Raw genomic sequence first — 12,862 nt, 5'->3', positions numbered from 1 at the left:
TTGTTTTTTCCTATGTGCTTGGTACTTTTTTAAAGACTTTTTTTTTCATTATAAAAGTGACAGATGGTTATTAAAAATGTGAAGAAAATATAGGAAAAAGTGTAAAGCCATTCCCAGTCCAGTCCACTCACCAAACTTAGATACTATCAATGTTTCAGTGTTTTTCTTCCAGTGTTGTTTTCCGTATAGAAGGATTTTTGTAACTTAAGATCACGTTGGATGCATAATTACCTGGTTTGAATTTTTTATTTAACATTATGTCATGGCATTTTCCAGATGAGCATCTTTTCTTTAACTTCTGATTTGAAAATGTTTTAAACCACAGTAATTGCTAGAACAGTACAACAAACACACATGGATCCTTTGCCCAGATTCACCAGTTATTAAAAACTTTGCTACATTGGCATTCTCTCTATCTCGATTCCATACGCAATATTGTTTTCTATTTCTGAATCATTTGAGACCAAGTCAAAGACTTTACTTTTGTTCCTAAATGCTTCTGCAAATATCTCCTAAAAACAAGGACCCTCTCTTACATAATCACAATGAAAGGACCAACTTTAGGGTATTTAATATAGATACAATTATCTAATAAATATTCTTATTCAAATTTTGCCACTTGCTCAACCACTGTCTTATATAGCAATGTTTTTCCAAATTGGGTTCTGTCAAGGATAACACATTGAATTTAGCAGGCCTGTCTCCTGGGTCTCCTTTAATCCTAAAGGCCTTATCAGTTATCTTTTGATTTGTATGAATTAACGTTTTTGCAGAGCACAAGCCTGTGGTTTAGTAGAATGACCCTGAATTGGCATTTTTGGTTTATATGCATTAGAGCTCACTAGCAACATAGTATAGCTTACCTAAAGATATCAGGGTAAACTTTCTACTTGTTTCCAATTGTTTCCATTATAAACTAAGCCTGATGCAGGTTTGCATGAAGCAGTGTAGGGAATTATTTCTTTAAGATGACTTCTCAAGGGTGAAATTACAGGATCAAGGAGTGCAGAGATTTGGAAAGTCCTTGGTACCTTGCTAAGTTGCTTTCCAGGAGGGTTGTGCTGGCCTGCCAGCAGTGCTTGGAGACCCCTGCTTGAGATCCCTGCTGGAAACAGCCTGTATGTTCTTGGCAGCATGATTGCTTTACAGAGCTGGCAAGAGCTTGAATGCGCTCATTTAGACAGAAGCTGCAAACCCAGACACTAGTGGGGTCACCGGATGCTGTGGACGAGTGATGAGGGCTCAGCTGGGTTTGGGTGGAAGGCTGAGCCTCTGCAGCAAGTAGGTGGCCCTTTCTCCAGCTTATTGTTGCCGGGCATAGCAGAAAAAACTGTTGCTGACTCAGTGTTGCCCAGCTTTCCAAAGTTTCCACAGTAGCGGGAAATCTAGATTATGATGTCACATTTTCCATTTTTTTAAAGTGTTAGCAGTTCATTAAAACATTTTTTTCAAACCTTGTGTGAGTGAGACAAAACACATCTGTGGGAAGGCTGTGCCTTGGAAGCTACCAGTTCATATCTGTGCTATAAATTTTTGCTTTTATTTCCACATTGATTCTTTCTTTTCTTCCGGGCATCCTATTGATTCTTGTTTCCCAGGCACCAGACTGGGTTCCTTCTTAATCTCAGCCCATCGCAGTATACTTTATCTTTTGTGTTCTTAGTAATTAAAGTGTTCCCCTGAACTCTGACATCGATCTGGGTGTTGAGCTCATAAGTGATAATCACATCAGAGAGATGGAGGGGACTCGTGGATGTCTGTCTGGTCAGCCTACCCAGAGTCTTGGATGCCCAGATGAGAGTTGCTTGTGGGCAGGGTGATCGATGAATTGGATTTGGTTCCTTTGGAGTCCTGCGTGGTGGAGATAGAGATATTTACTGCTAGGTGGCTGTCCATCTGTCCATCCATCAGGTCCTCGTCCTGCTGTGAGGAGTCTGGGTCCCGGGACTGGTTCTGGCCGGGGGCTGCAAGCGCGGTGTGCCACCCTTTGCGGTGACCCAGTGGGTGGTTCCCTCCCCACCGCCAGCTCTCTTCACTTCGTCTATGATTGGGGACCGCAGCGTGGAGTCCCCACACGGAAGATGGCTACCTGGGGATGGGCTGAGGATTGTAACAGAGGGGAAATGCATACTGGCCGTGTACTGGGAGGAGATGGGTGAGGTATGAGCTCTCTCGCGCTCAGGTCCACCCTGCAGAGTGAGCATGAGAGAGCAAAATTCCCTAGTCACTCAAGTCTAGTCTCCCCAGTGTGATGTCACCTTCTGAACTGACATTCTGATACTCAAAATAACCTCTTGAATTGAATCAGGCATAAAGATCTCAGTCCTACAGAAAAGGAAGATGAGCCTAATGATTTATCTGAGGGTCTGATTCCAAAGTGTGTTCTCTATTCTATTATACCCTCCTGAGCAGAAATTCTGCGAAAATAGAGCCTATTTACTAACAGAACTAATCAGTAAAGAATTACTGATTCCCACAAGATCACAGGGCACAGCCTACCACTGCTTTTGTTTATTTATTTTTAACCATGAAGAAAAAAAAGTACATGGAAGGAAAAAAATAGAGAGAAGCTTAAAACGGTAAGGGTGACATGATTCACTGGCAGTAATTTCAGTTTTTCCTCCAGATATGGTCTTGAGGGTCAGAAGAATAAAGCCTGGATTCCTTTAATATCTTCTTACAAACTGGATGATCCATCATCTTATTTCTGACAGCACAAGTTTCCAACCGTAGACAATTAATGTATTCATGCTTCACAAAATTGTCATCTGCTTTTTTTCTCTCAAAGGAAAAAAAAAAACAGGATCTCTCTACCTTTGTAAACATTTGTAAGTCACGTTCTTAACTTTTGAGAACCAGATAGTTTAGGGCTTACCTTTTCTCTGCTGTTTTGTCTAGTCTTCAGTTAAGAGAGCTTCCTTGGTAGCTCAGCTGGTAAAGAATCTGCCTGCAATGCAGGAGACCCTGGTTAAATTCCTGGGGGGAAAGATCCGCTGGAGAAGGGATAGGCTACCCACTCCAGTAGTCTTGGGCGTCCCTGATGGCTCAGTTGATAAAGAATCTACCTGCAATGTGGGAGACCTGGGTTCAATCCCTGGGTTGGGAAGATCCCTTGGAGAAGGGAACAGCTACCCACTCCAGTATTCTGGTCTGGAGAATCTCATGGACTGTATAGTCCATGGGGTTACAAAAAATCGGACATGACTGAGCGACTTTCACTTTTTCTCTGCTGTTTTTTCTAGTCTTCAGTTAAAAGATAATTGAAAACATTTTTTTTTTTTAAACTCGGCATACCTCAAAAATTCTTTCCAAAGTGCTGAGTTTGCAATGAGCCCACCACGATACACATAGCAGGCCTCTTCAACAGGCCATGGGAGCAAGGTGACTGGTGGACACCCAGCATGACAAGGTCACAGACTGTGTTACAAGAGCGCCATTTCCACTTGGAAGTTTCTCTTGCCGTGAGTGGACTCCACGCCAGCTGGGAACCTACACTGTCGTATCATAGGGACATTACGTCCTTGAGGTTCAGATGTTTAAGAGGCTCAGCAGACATCCACATGGGTAAGTTGAGGATGAGGAATGCTGTGTTACATTTGTCTGACAGCACAGATCACCAGTTTGCACAGGACAGAAGCAAGAGCCTGTGTGTGTGTGTAATGGGAGGATGTTTGCAGACTCCATCTTAAGGGTATCCATTTCTCCCCAGGGCACTTGATTTGCCATGATTGTGACAAATTTGATTACTGGTCAGTGGATTTTCCCTACCTCTCCTGCCACTGGCATCCATGGGAAGAATATACCTCCCTGCTTTGGTGGCATTGGACTTGATATGGCCAAAGAGGGCGGAAGTGGCAAGGTCAAGTCCCCAGCCTGGTCCTGAAGAGCCACCATCCTTGTTCTTGTGTTTCTGCTGTTCTCATGGAAAAGACAAGGCGTGGATAGCTGACTGGTCCCAGATAACAACAGGTATGTGTGAGCAGCTTGGGCCTGACCTGGGGCCCAGGCCCAGCTTGGCTTGAATCAGGCTAGGTGCAAGCATGCAGGTGAGCAGTAAGTGCTTCTTCTTGCATGTGGCTGAGATTCTGTGCTTGTGAGTAGTACGGCAACAGCTCAGTGATTCCAGAATGTCTTCCTTTTCCTGACTCACTTGCTGTGGATACAGACAGAATCACAGTACAGGTCCTATGTCATATTTTGTTAATTCTTACACCTAGTTTTCCCCAAAGGTTCAGCTCCATGCCCTCAGTATTTCTGAAAGCCTCTGGGGATGCCTCGTGTGTCATCACAAACCAGGTCAGAGCAGCTGCAGTGTGTCTTTGGGACACCCACAGCCTCCCGGCCGACAGGAACCGCATTGCCTTTGGTACACAAGCCTTAGGATGGACTATGAGCCTGTAGAAAAGCTGGAAATCCCCCCTCGCCTGAGCCACGAGATGCTTTGTCTTCGGGGCCTGAAGCAGTGCTGCATGTCTGTGAGTCTGGGAAGGTTTGTGAAACCAGCTCTTGGAGTTAGCCAATGTGTGCACACGTGTGGCGTGCCTGTGAGGCGGGGGTGCACACCCCTGCTGCCACTGCTCCCTGATCCCTGGGCGGTGGGCAAGCTGCTTCACCTCTGCAGAACCAAGCCTTCTCATCTGCTAAATGGGAATAAACTGTGTCCATAGCCTGAGGAGGTTCTTAGGGTCTGATGAGAAAGTACCCGCCAAACACCCAGAATTGTAAATACTCACATGTCTGTTATTGCCTTCCTTCCCCATTTAGACCGGTTTAATAATTAAACTATTACCTTCTCCCCGCCCACTTCTAACGCAGCTGGGGAAAGCCCTGGAGAGGCAGCTGGCCCCGTGATGGGGAAGGTGAACTCTGGACGTGAGAGGCCTGGGGGGAGCTTGGCCAGGTCACTTAACACTCCCCTGTCTGACTGGCCTCAGTGCTTTGTGGAGGTACAATAGTGCCCACTGTGTATTAGTTTCACTCTGCTGCTGTAACAAATGATCACAGGCTTAGTGGTTGGAATCAGCACACGCTGATTATCCTGTAGCTCCCGGGGACAGAAGTCCGAAGTGCCCACCCTTGAACTAAAGGCAAAGCGTTCCTTTCTGGAGGCTCCAGGGGAAGACCTGTCTTCTTGCCTTATCCAGCTTCTAGAGGCCACCCGTGTCCCGAGCCGCATGGTGCCTCATCCGTTTTCATAGTCAGCAGCAATCGGTCAAGCCATCCTTGTGTTGCTTCACTCTGCCTTCCTCTGCCTTTATAAAGGGTCCCTGTGAGGCTACTGGGCTCTGCGTGGGTCATCTGAGATCATCTCATCTTCATCAGTGGATTCTTAGTCTTAATTCCTAAATTCCCTTTTTGTCATTAATGAAACATAGTCACAGGTTTGGGGCATTGGTGTAGGACATCGTCATGAGACCTACCTCACTCTTCCTTGGGTCTCATGATGATTAAATAGATGTAAAACATTCGGGACAGAGTCTGGCACATGGTAAGCCTCATATAAAGACTGGCTATTAAGACTTGCACACACAAGTCAAGAATATCCGAGTTACTGCTGTAGGGCTAGATTGCAGAGTGTGAGACTCAGACAAGGAGCCACATGGGTTTCTACATGTTCTCTTTTGAACTGAATTTCCACATCAAATCACAGGCAGAGGCCCTGAGCATGCTCAGACCTTTCCTTACAGACCACGCTGCATGCTGAGAGGGCAGGAGAGATGGAGAGAGAATGAAGACGGGTCAGGTGGCTACAATACACCTTCCCTGTCTCAGCAGCCACGAGTGCCACTTCCGCTTTTGTGGGAAGAAGTCAAGAGAACAGCGCTTCTGGGAGAGGAGAAGGTCTTATATTGTGGGTCATCCAAAATTCAGGGAGAGAAAGAACGCACCGTGGCCAACGATTCCACTGTTCATGCTGCCAGGTTGGGGAAGCACCACCCCTCCATCTGTGTCCCCGTCTCTTAACCCAGCTGCCCAGGACTGAAGCTGCTCTTGCCCCCTTCTAGTGAAATAAAGGCTTTAATACAAATCATTTACATTAAGTTGGCTTCTCTTAGGGTAGACCTGCTAGTTTGTAAAAGTGCCCGGACACGGCTATTGATGAACGCCACTGGTAACATAGCCTAGGTTCACACAGAGATGCTTTGGAAGAAGGAAATAATGACGCTAACAATTGGCCACAGTCTCTCTCTCTCTCTCTCTCTCTCTCTCTCTCTCTCTCTCTCTCCTCTTCCTCTCCTTCCCTCCCCCTTTCTTTCCTGTCACTGCTCCGTTTTTATCAGTTGGGTATACTGACGAAGATTTGTTGAAATACAAACTATGCCTAATATCATGTTTAGGTTTAGAAATAAAAGCACATTTATTTGGTTTAGGTTCACTGTAGACTGAAAAAAAAGGAAGGGGGTGCCGGCAAATTGTGGTGACCTGCTCAGAAAACACTGAGAGAATGATGACCCAGAGGTAAGAATAAAGAACCGTGCAGAAAATTTATTTTCAGTTCCATTTTGTCAGTTTACAAATTATCATAATCTCCTACTCTGGCCTTTTAAATGATGTTATGGTATAATCTAAACCACGATTATCAAAAATGAATTTGCATTTCAGATGGCAAAACACAGACTCATATAATAAAACAATGCGACACATACCTTTTTATTGAATGAAAACTCCAACTTAAGCTGGAGAACAGAGGGGAACAAAAGCTGTTTTCCTCTGTGGTTTTTTTTTTTTTTTTTTCCTTTTCTCAAAGTTCAGACTCTGTTGATTAACCAGATAAGTGGAAGCTTTGGGGTTTTTTTTAACCTACTAGGTGGTAAATTCTATTTTGAAAATCAGCACAGGTAAGAGATTTACTATCTGAAAACTATAAGGAGTCTTGCTATCCAAGGCTGCTGTTTGTTAGTTCTTTTTAGTTCTAGCCAGACCACTCTAGTGCTTCCCCAGGGGCTCAGCAGTAAAGAATCTGCCTGCAGTGGGGCTTGATCCCCGGGTCAGGAAGATGGCTTGGAGGAGGAAATGGCAACCTACTCCAGGATTCCTACCTGGAGAACCCTCTGGACAGAAGAGCCTGGCAAGTTACAGTCCCTGGGGATGCAAAGAGTTGAGCATGACTGGGTGACTGAGCGTGCACACCCCCTAGCAGGGAGTGTCCCGGCTTGGCTTCCTACTAACCCTTCTCAGCAGTGGTAGCTCTTGTGGGCTGGATGTCTGAGTCCCCCACATTCATATGTGGAAGCCAAAACCTCCAGTGTGGCTACGTTTGGAATAAGAGGGGAATTAAGTTCAGGTGGCCCTTCCCCATTAAAAGAAGACCCAGTTTCCCCCTCAGTCAGTCTCTCCCATCAGGAAGCTTCCATAAGCCTCTTATCCTTCTCCATCAGAGGGCAGACAGAATGAAAACCACAATCACAGAAAACCAACCAAACTGATCACATGGACCACAGCCTTGTCTAACTCAATGAAACTGTGAGCCATGCCGTGTAGGGCCACCCAAAAAGGACGGGTCATGGTGGAGAGGCCTGACAGAATGTGGTCCACTGGAGAAGGGAATGGCAAACCCCTTCAGTATTCTTGCCTTGAGAACCACATGAACAGTATGAAAAGGCAAAAAGATAAGATACTGAAAGATGAACTCCCCAGGTCAGTAGGTGCCCAATACACTACTGGAGATCAGTGGAGAAATAACTCCAGAAAGAATGAAGAGACGGAGCCAAAGCAAAAACAACACCCAGTTGTGGATGTGACTGGTGATAGAAGCAAGGTCCAATGCTGTAAAGAGAAACATTGCATAGGAACCTGGAATGTTAGGTCCATGAATGAAGGCAACTTCAAAGTGGTCAAACAGGAGATAGCAAGAGTGAACCTCAACATTCTAGGAATCAGCAAACTAAAATGGACTGGAACAGATGAATTTAACTCCGATGATTATTATATCTACTACTTTGGGCAAGAATTCCTTAGAAGAAATGGAGTAACCATCATGGTCAACAAAGGAGTCCGAAATGCAGTACTTGGATGCAACCTCAAAAATGACAGAATGATCTCTGTTCATTTCCAAGGGAAGCCCATTCAATATCACAGTTATCCAAGTCTATGCCCCAACCAGTAACACCGAAGAAGCTGAAGTTGAACAGTTCTGTGAAGACCTACAAGACCTTTTAGAACTAACACCCAAAAAAGATGTCCTTTTCATTATAGGAGACTGGAATGAAAAACTAGGAAGTCAAGAAACACCTGGAGTAACAGGTAAATTTGGCCTTGGAGTACAGAATGAAGCAGGGCAAAGGCTAACAGAGTTTTGCCAAGAGAACACACTGGTCATAGCAAACACCCTCTTCCAACAACACAAGAGAAGACTCTACACATGGACATCAGCAGATGGTCAATACCGAAATCAGATTGATTATATTCTTTGCAGCCAAAGATGGAGAAGCTCTATACAGTCAACAAAAACAAGACCAGGAGTGGACTGTGGCTCAGAATGTGAACTCCTTATTGCCAAATTCAGACTTAAATTGAAGAAAGTAGGGAAAACCACTAGACCATTCAGGGATGATCTAAATGAAATCCCTTATGATTATACAGTGGAAGTGAGAAATAGATTCAAGGGATTAGATATGATAGACAGACTGCCTGAAGAACTATGGACAGAGGCTTGTGACACTGTATAGGAGACAGGGATCAAGACCATCCCTAAGAAAAAGAAATGCAAAAAAGCAAAATGGTTGTCTGAGGAGGTCTTAAAAATAGCTGTGAAAAAAAAAAACAGAAGTGAAAGGCAAAGGAGAAAAGGAAAGATATACCCATTTGAATGCAGAGTTCCAAAGAATAGAAGGAGAGATGAGAAAGTCTTCCTCAGTGATCAATGCAGAGACATAGAAGAAAACAACAGAATGGGAAAGACTCGAGATCTCTTCAAGAAAATTAGATACCAAGAGAACATTTCATGCAAAGATGGGCTCGATAAAGGACAGAAATTGTATGGACCTAAAAGAAGCAGAAGATATTAAGAAGAGGTGGCAAGAATACACAGAGGAATTGTACAAAAAAGATCTTCACGACCCAGATAACCGTGATGGTGTGATCACTCACCTAGAGCCAGACATCCTGGAATGTGAAGTCAAGTGGGCCTTAGGAAGCATCACTACAAACAAAGCTAGTGGAGGTGATGGAATTCCAGTTGAGCTCTTTCAAATCCTGAAAGATGATGCTGTGAAAGTGCTGCACTCAATATGCCAGCAAATTTGGAAAACTCAGCAGTGGCCACAGGACTGGAAAAGGTCAGTTTTCATTCCAATCCCAAAGAAAGGCAATGCCAAAGAATGCTCAAACTATTGCACAATTGCACTCATCTCACAACGCTAGCAAAGTAATGTTCAAAATCCTCCAAGCCAGGCTTCAATAATACGTGAACCGTGAACTTCCAGATGTTTAAGCTGGTTTTAGAAAAGGCAGAAGAACCAGAGATCAAATTGCCAACATCTGTTGGATCAAGAAAAAAAACAAGAGAGTTCCAGAAAAACATCTCCTTCTGCTTTATTGACTGTGCCAAAGCCTTTATGTGGATTACAACAAACTGCGGAAAATCTTTCAAAAGATGGGAATACCAGGCCAGCTAACCTGCCTCCTGAGAAATCTGTATACAGGTCAAGAAGCAGCAGTGAGAACTGCACATGGAACAGCAGACTGGTTCCAAATCAGGAAAGGAGTGTGTCAACGCTGCATATTGTCACGCTGCTTATTTAACTTATATGCAGAGTACATCATGAGAACCGCTGGGCTGGATGAAGCACAAGCTGGAATCAAGACTGCAGGGAGAAATATCAATAACCTCAGATATGCAGATGACACCACCCTTATGGCAGAAAGTGAAGAAGAACTGAACTCAACATTCAGAAAACTAAGATCATGGCATCTGTCCCATCACTTCATGGCAAATAGATGGGGAAACTGGCAGACTTTATTTTGGGGAGGCTCCAAAATCATTGCAGATGGTGACTGCAGCCATGAAAATCAAAGATGCTTGCTTGCTCCTTGGAAGAAAAGTTATGAGCAATCTAGACAGTTTATTTAAAAGCAGAGACATTTGCCAACTAAGGTCTGTCTAGTCAAAGCTATGGTTTTTGCAGTGGTCATGTATGGATGTGAGAGTTGGACTATAAAGAAAGCTGAGCATAGGAGAATTGATGCTTTTGAACTGTGGTGTTGGAGAAGACTCTTGAGAGTCCCTTGGACTGCAAGGAGATCCAACCAGTCCATCCTAAAGGAGATCAGTCCTGGGTGTTCATTGGAAGGACTGATGTTGAAGCTGAAACTCCAGTACTTTGGCTACCTGATACGAAGAGCTGACTCATTTGGAAAGACCCTGATGCTGGGAAAAATTAAAGGCAGGAGGACAAGGGGACAACAGAAGATGAGATGGTTGGATGGCATCACCGACTCGATGGACGTGAGTTTGAGTGAACTCTGGGAGTTGGTGATGGACAGGAGGCCTGTGTGCTGTAGTCCCTGGGCTCGAAAGAGTCAGACACAACTGAGCGAATGAACTGAACTGTGAGTCAGGTGAGGGTGGGCGGGGGCCTGATGTCATGGGATTAGTGACGCTGTAGGAAGAGAAAGCGGAGAGTGAGCCCTCTCTGCCTCCGCACACACCGCAGGGGGCCGGTGGGAACAGGGTGAGATGCCAGCTGGCCACACACCAGGAAGGCCACCCCTCTCAGGGGCCAGCCGTGCTAGCACCTTGATCTGGGGCTTCTGCCTGTGAGGAAAGATGTGTCTTTGGCTTAAGCCGCTGGTCTGTGGTGTTCACTGTGGCCCCCGGAACAGACCCCCGCCCCCAGCACATCGTTTCCTGAAGCCTCTATAGCAGGCTTTGCTCCTCGGCCCCTGGGTGATATGTGTCTGTTCTAGGCAGAGATTTTAGGCTTAGGATAGGGTACGGTGCTGCCCCTTCACCCAAGAGAGTGACTGTGGACGCGTGTGTGGAGATGGAAGCGCATCTGCCTCCATCCTGAGGAGGGAGGTGGTGAGCAGAACCACACCCCACCGCCATCTTGGCTCTGTGGCCTGAGAGAGGAGAGAAGCAGGCATTTGTCGTGTTAAGCATGGGGTTTGGGGAGCTTGTTCCTGCAGCCTTACATGACCTGCCCTGATGGATACAGCATCTCAAGGATGGCATTTTAGACCAGATGATAAAGGAGCTAATTTGTGGCTTTCCATTTCAAACATCTGAAGCCCAGATACACACACAGCATGTTTGAAAGACCAGCTGGCGATCCCAGCCATCGTCTGCCAGGCCCAGCGAGGGTCTTCTGGCCTCAGAGGGAGAAAATACGGAGAGCTGAGGGGACAGCAAAGAGCTCAGATGCCACTGTGTCCCCGAGTCTTCGTCCTTTATCCGTGTCTTTGAGAGGTGGAAAATTCCTCTAGAAAGCCCAGTGGGGTTTGGAGATTGAAGATATGAAAGGATTTGTGTCCCATCTTTGGAAAAACCCCAGCATCAGCTTGATGAGGAGAAAACACGTCTTCAAGGCATGGTGAGCTGACTCTCTTCACAGAGTTCTCACCCCTTCGGTGACCTCTAGGGTCAAGAGATGAGGTCCATGAGCTCAGTACAGGCACGGAAATCATAGAAGGCATGCGGGGAGGCCTGCCTGCCCCAGTAAGGCCTTCTGTTGGGGGTGGAGAGGGTGGCCCTCTCCCTCGTGACTCTGAGACCCCCCACCCCACTGGGCATGCAGGCTCTCCCCATCTGGCCCGTGGCCTCTCCAGCCACACTCCCCATCACTCACCATTTCAGGCCCCATTTCAGCCTGGTCGCATCACCTGTGCTTCCCCACACCTAACCAGCGGTCCTGGGACCCTGGGCCTTCGCATCTGCTCGCCTCCCGCCTCCCTTGTTTGACCAAAACATCATGATTCATCTCTTGGTCGAATAGACTTGTCACCTTCGAGAAACATTTCCTGTCTCATCAGGTCATCAATCACTTCTTTAGCCATAGATGTACCCAACATTGGCCTTCCCTGGTGGCTCAGACGGTAAATTGTCTGTCTACAATACGAGGGTCCTGGGTTCGATCCCTGGGTTGGGAAGATTCCCTGGAGAAGGAAATGGCAACCCACTCCACTACTCTTGCCTTGAAAATCCCATGGATGGAGGAGCCAACATTGGCCTTCCCAGTGGCTCAGCAGTAAAGAATCTGTCTGGGATGCAGGGGACAGAGGAGACCTGGATTTGATCACTGGACTGGGAAGATCCCCTGGAGTAGGGAGTATTCTTGCCTGGAGAATCCCATGGACGGAGGAGCCTGGTGGGCTACACTCCGTGGGGTCACAGTCAGACACCACTACAGCGACTTAGCTCACATGTACCTAACATTTACCTCTGCTCAACAAAATTCAACAGATGCTTCTAGAACGGTGACTCTGCCAGGCACTGCAGTCGCCACAGAGTAAAGAGAGGTGAGCAGAGCAAACAGGTCTGCTCATGGGCCCCCATTCTGCTTCCTGTTGCCGCGTAGAAGATCACCACAACACCTAGTGCATGAAGCCATCTGATGGCTTCTGTGGGTCAGGAGGCAGAGAGACCCCAGCTGGGACACTGAGCTTGGGGCCCTTGGGGAGTCACGGTTAAATGGGAGCTGCGCTGGCACAGCACGGGAAGGGCTGGTGGAGCATCTGTCAGTGGCCAGCCGTCTCATCTCTTCTCCTGTGGTCTGGGAGCCTCTCCTTACGGCCGCTCTGCAGGGGCCGTCTGGGCTTGCTCTCAGCACGGGGTCCTCAGGGCCGTCAGACCGTTTGCTTGGCAGCTCAAGGCTTTACAACTGAGGATTCCAGAAGGCACGGCAGAGGTTATGTGGCCTTT

Source organism: Ovis canadensis, chromosome 19, assembly GCF_042477335.2.
Source record: "Ovis canadensis isolate MfBH-ARS-UI-01 breed Bighorn chromosome 19, ARS-UI_OviCan_v2, whole genome shotgun sequence".
In the NCBI taxonomy this organism is placed as follows: domain Eukaryota; kingdom Metazoa; phylum Chordata; class Mammalia; order Artiodactyla; family Bovidae; genus Ovis; species Ovis canadensis.
Note: the sequence above shows the minus strand (reverse complement) of the source record.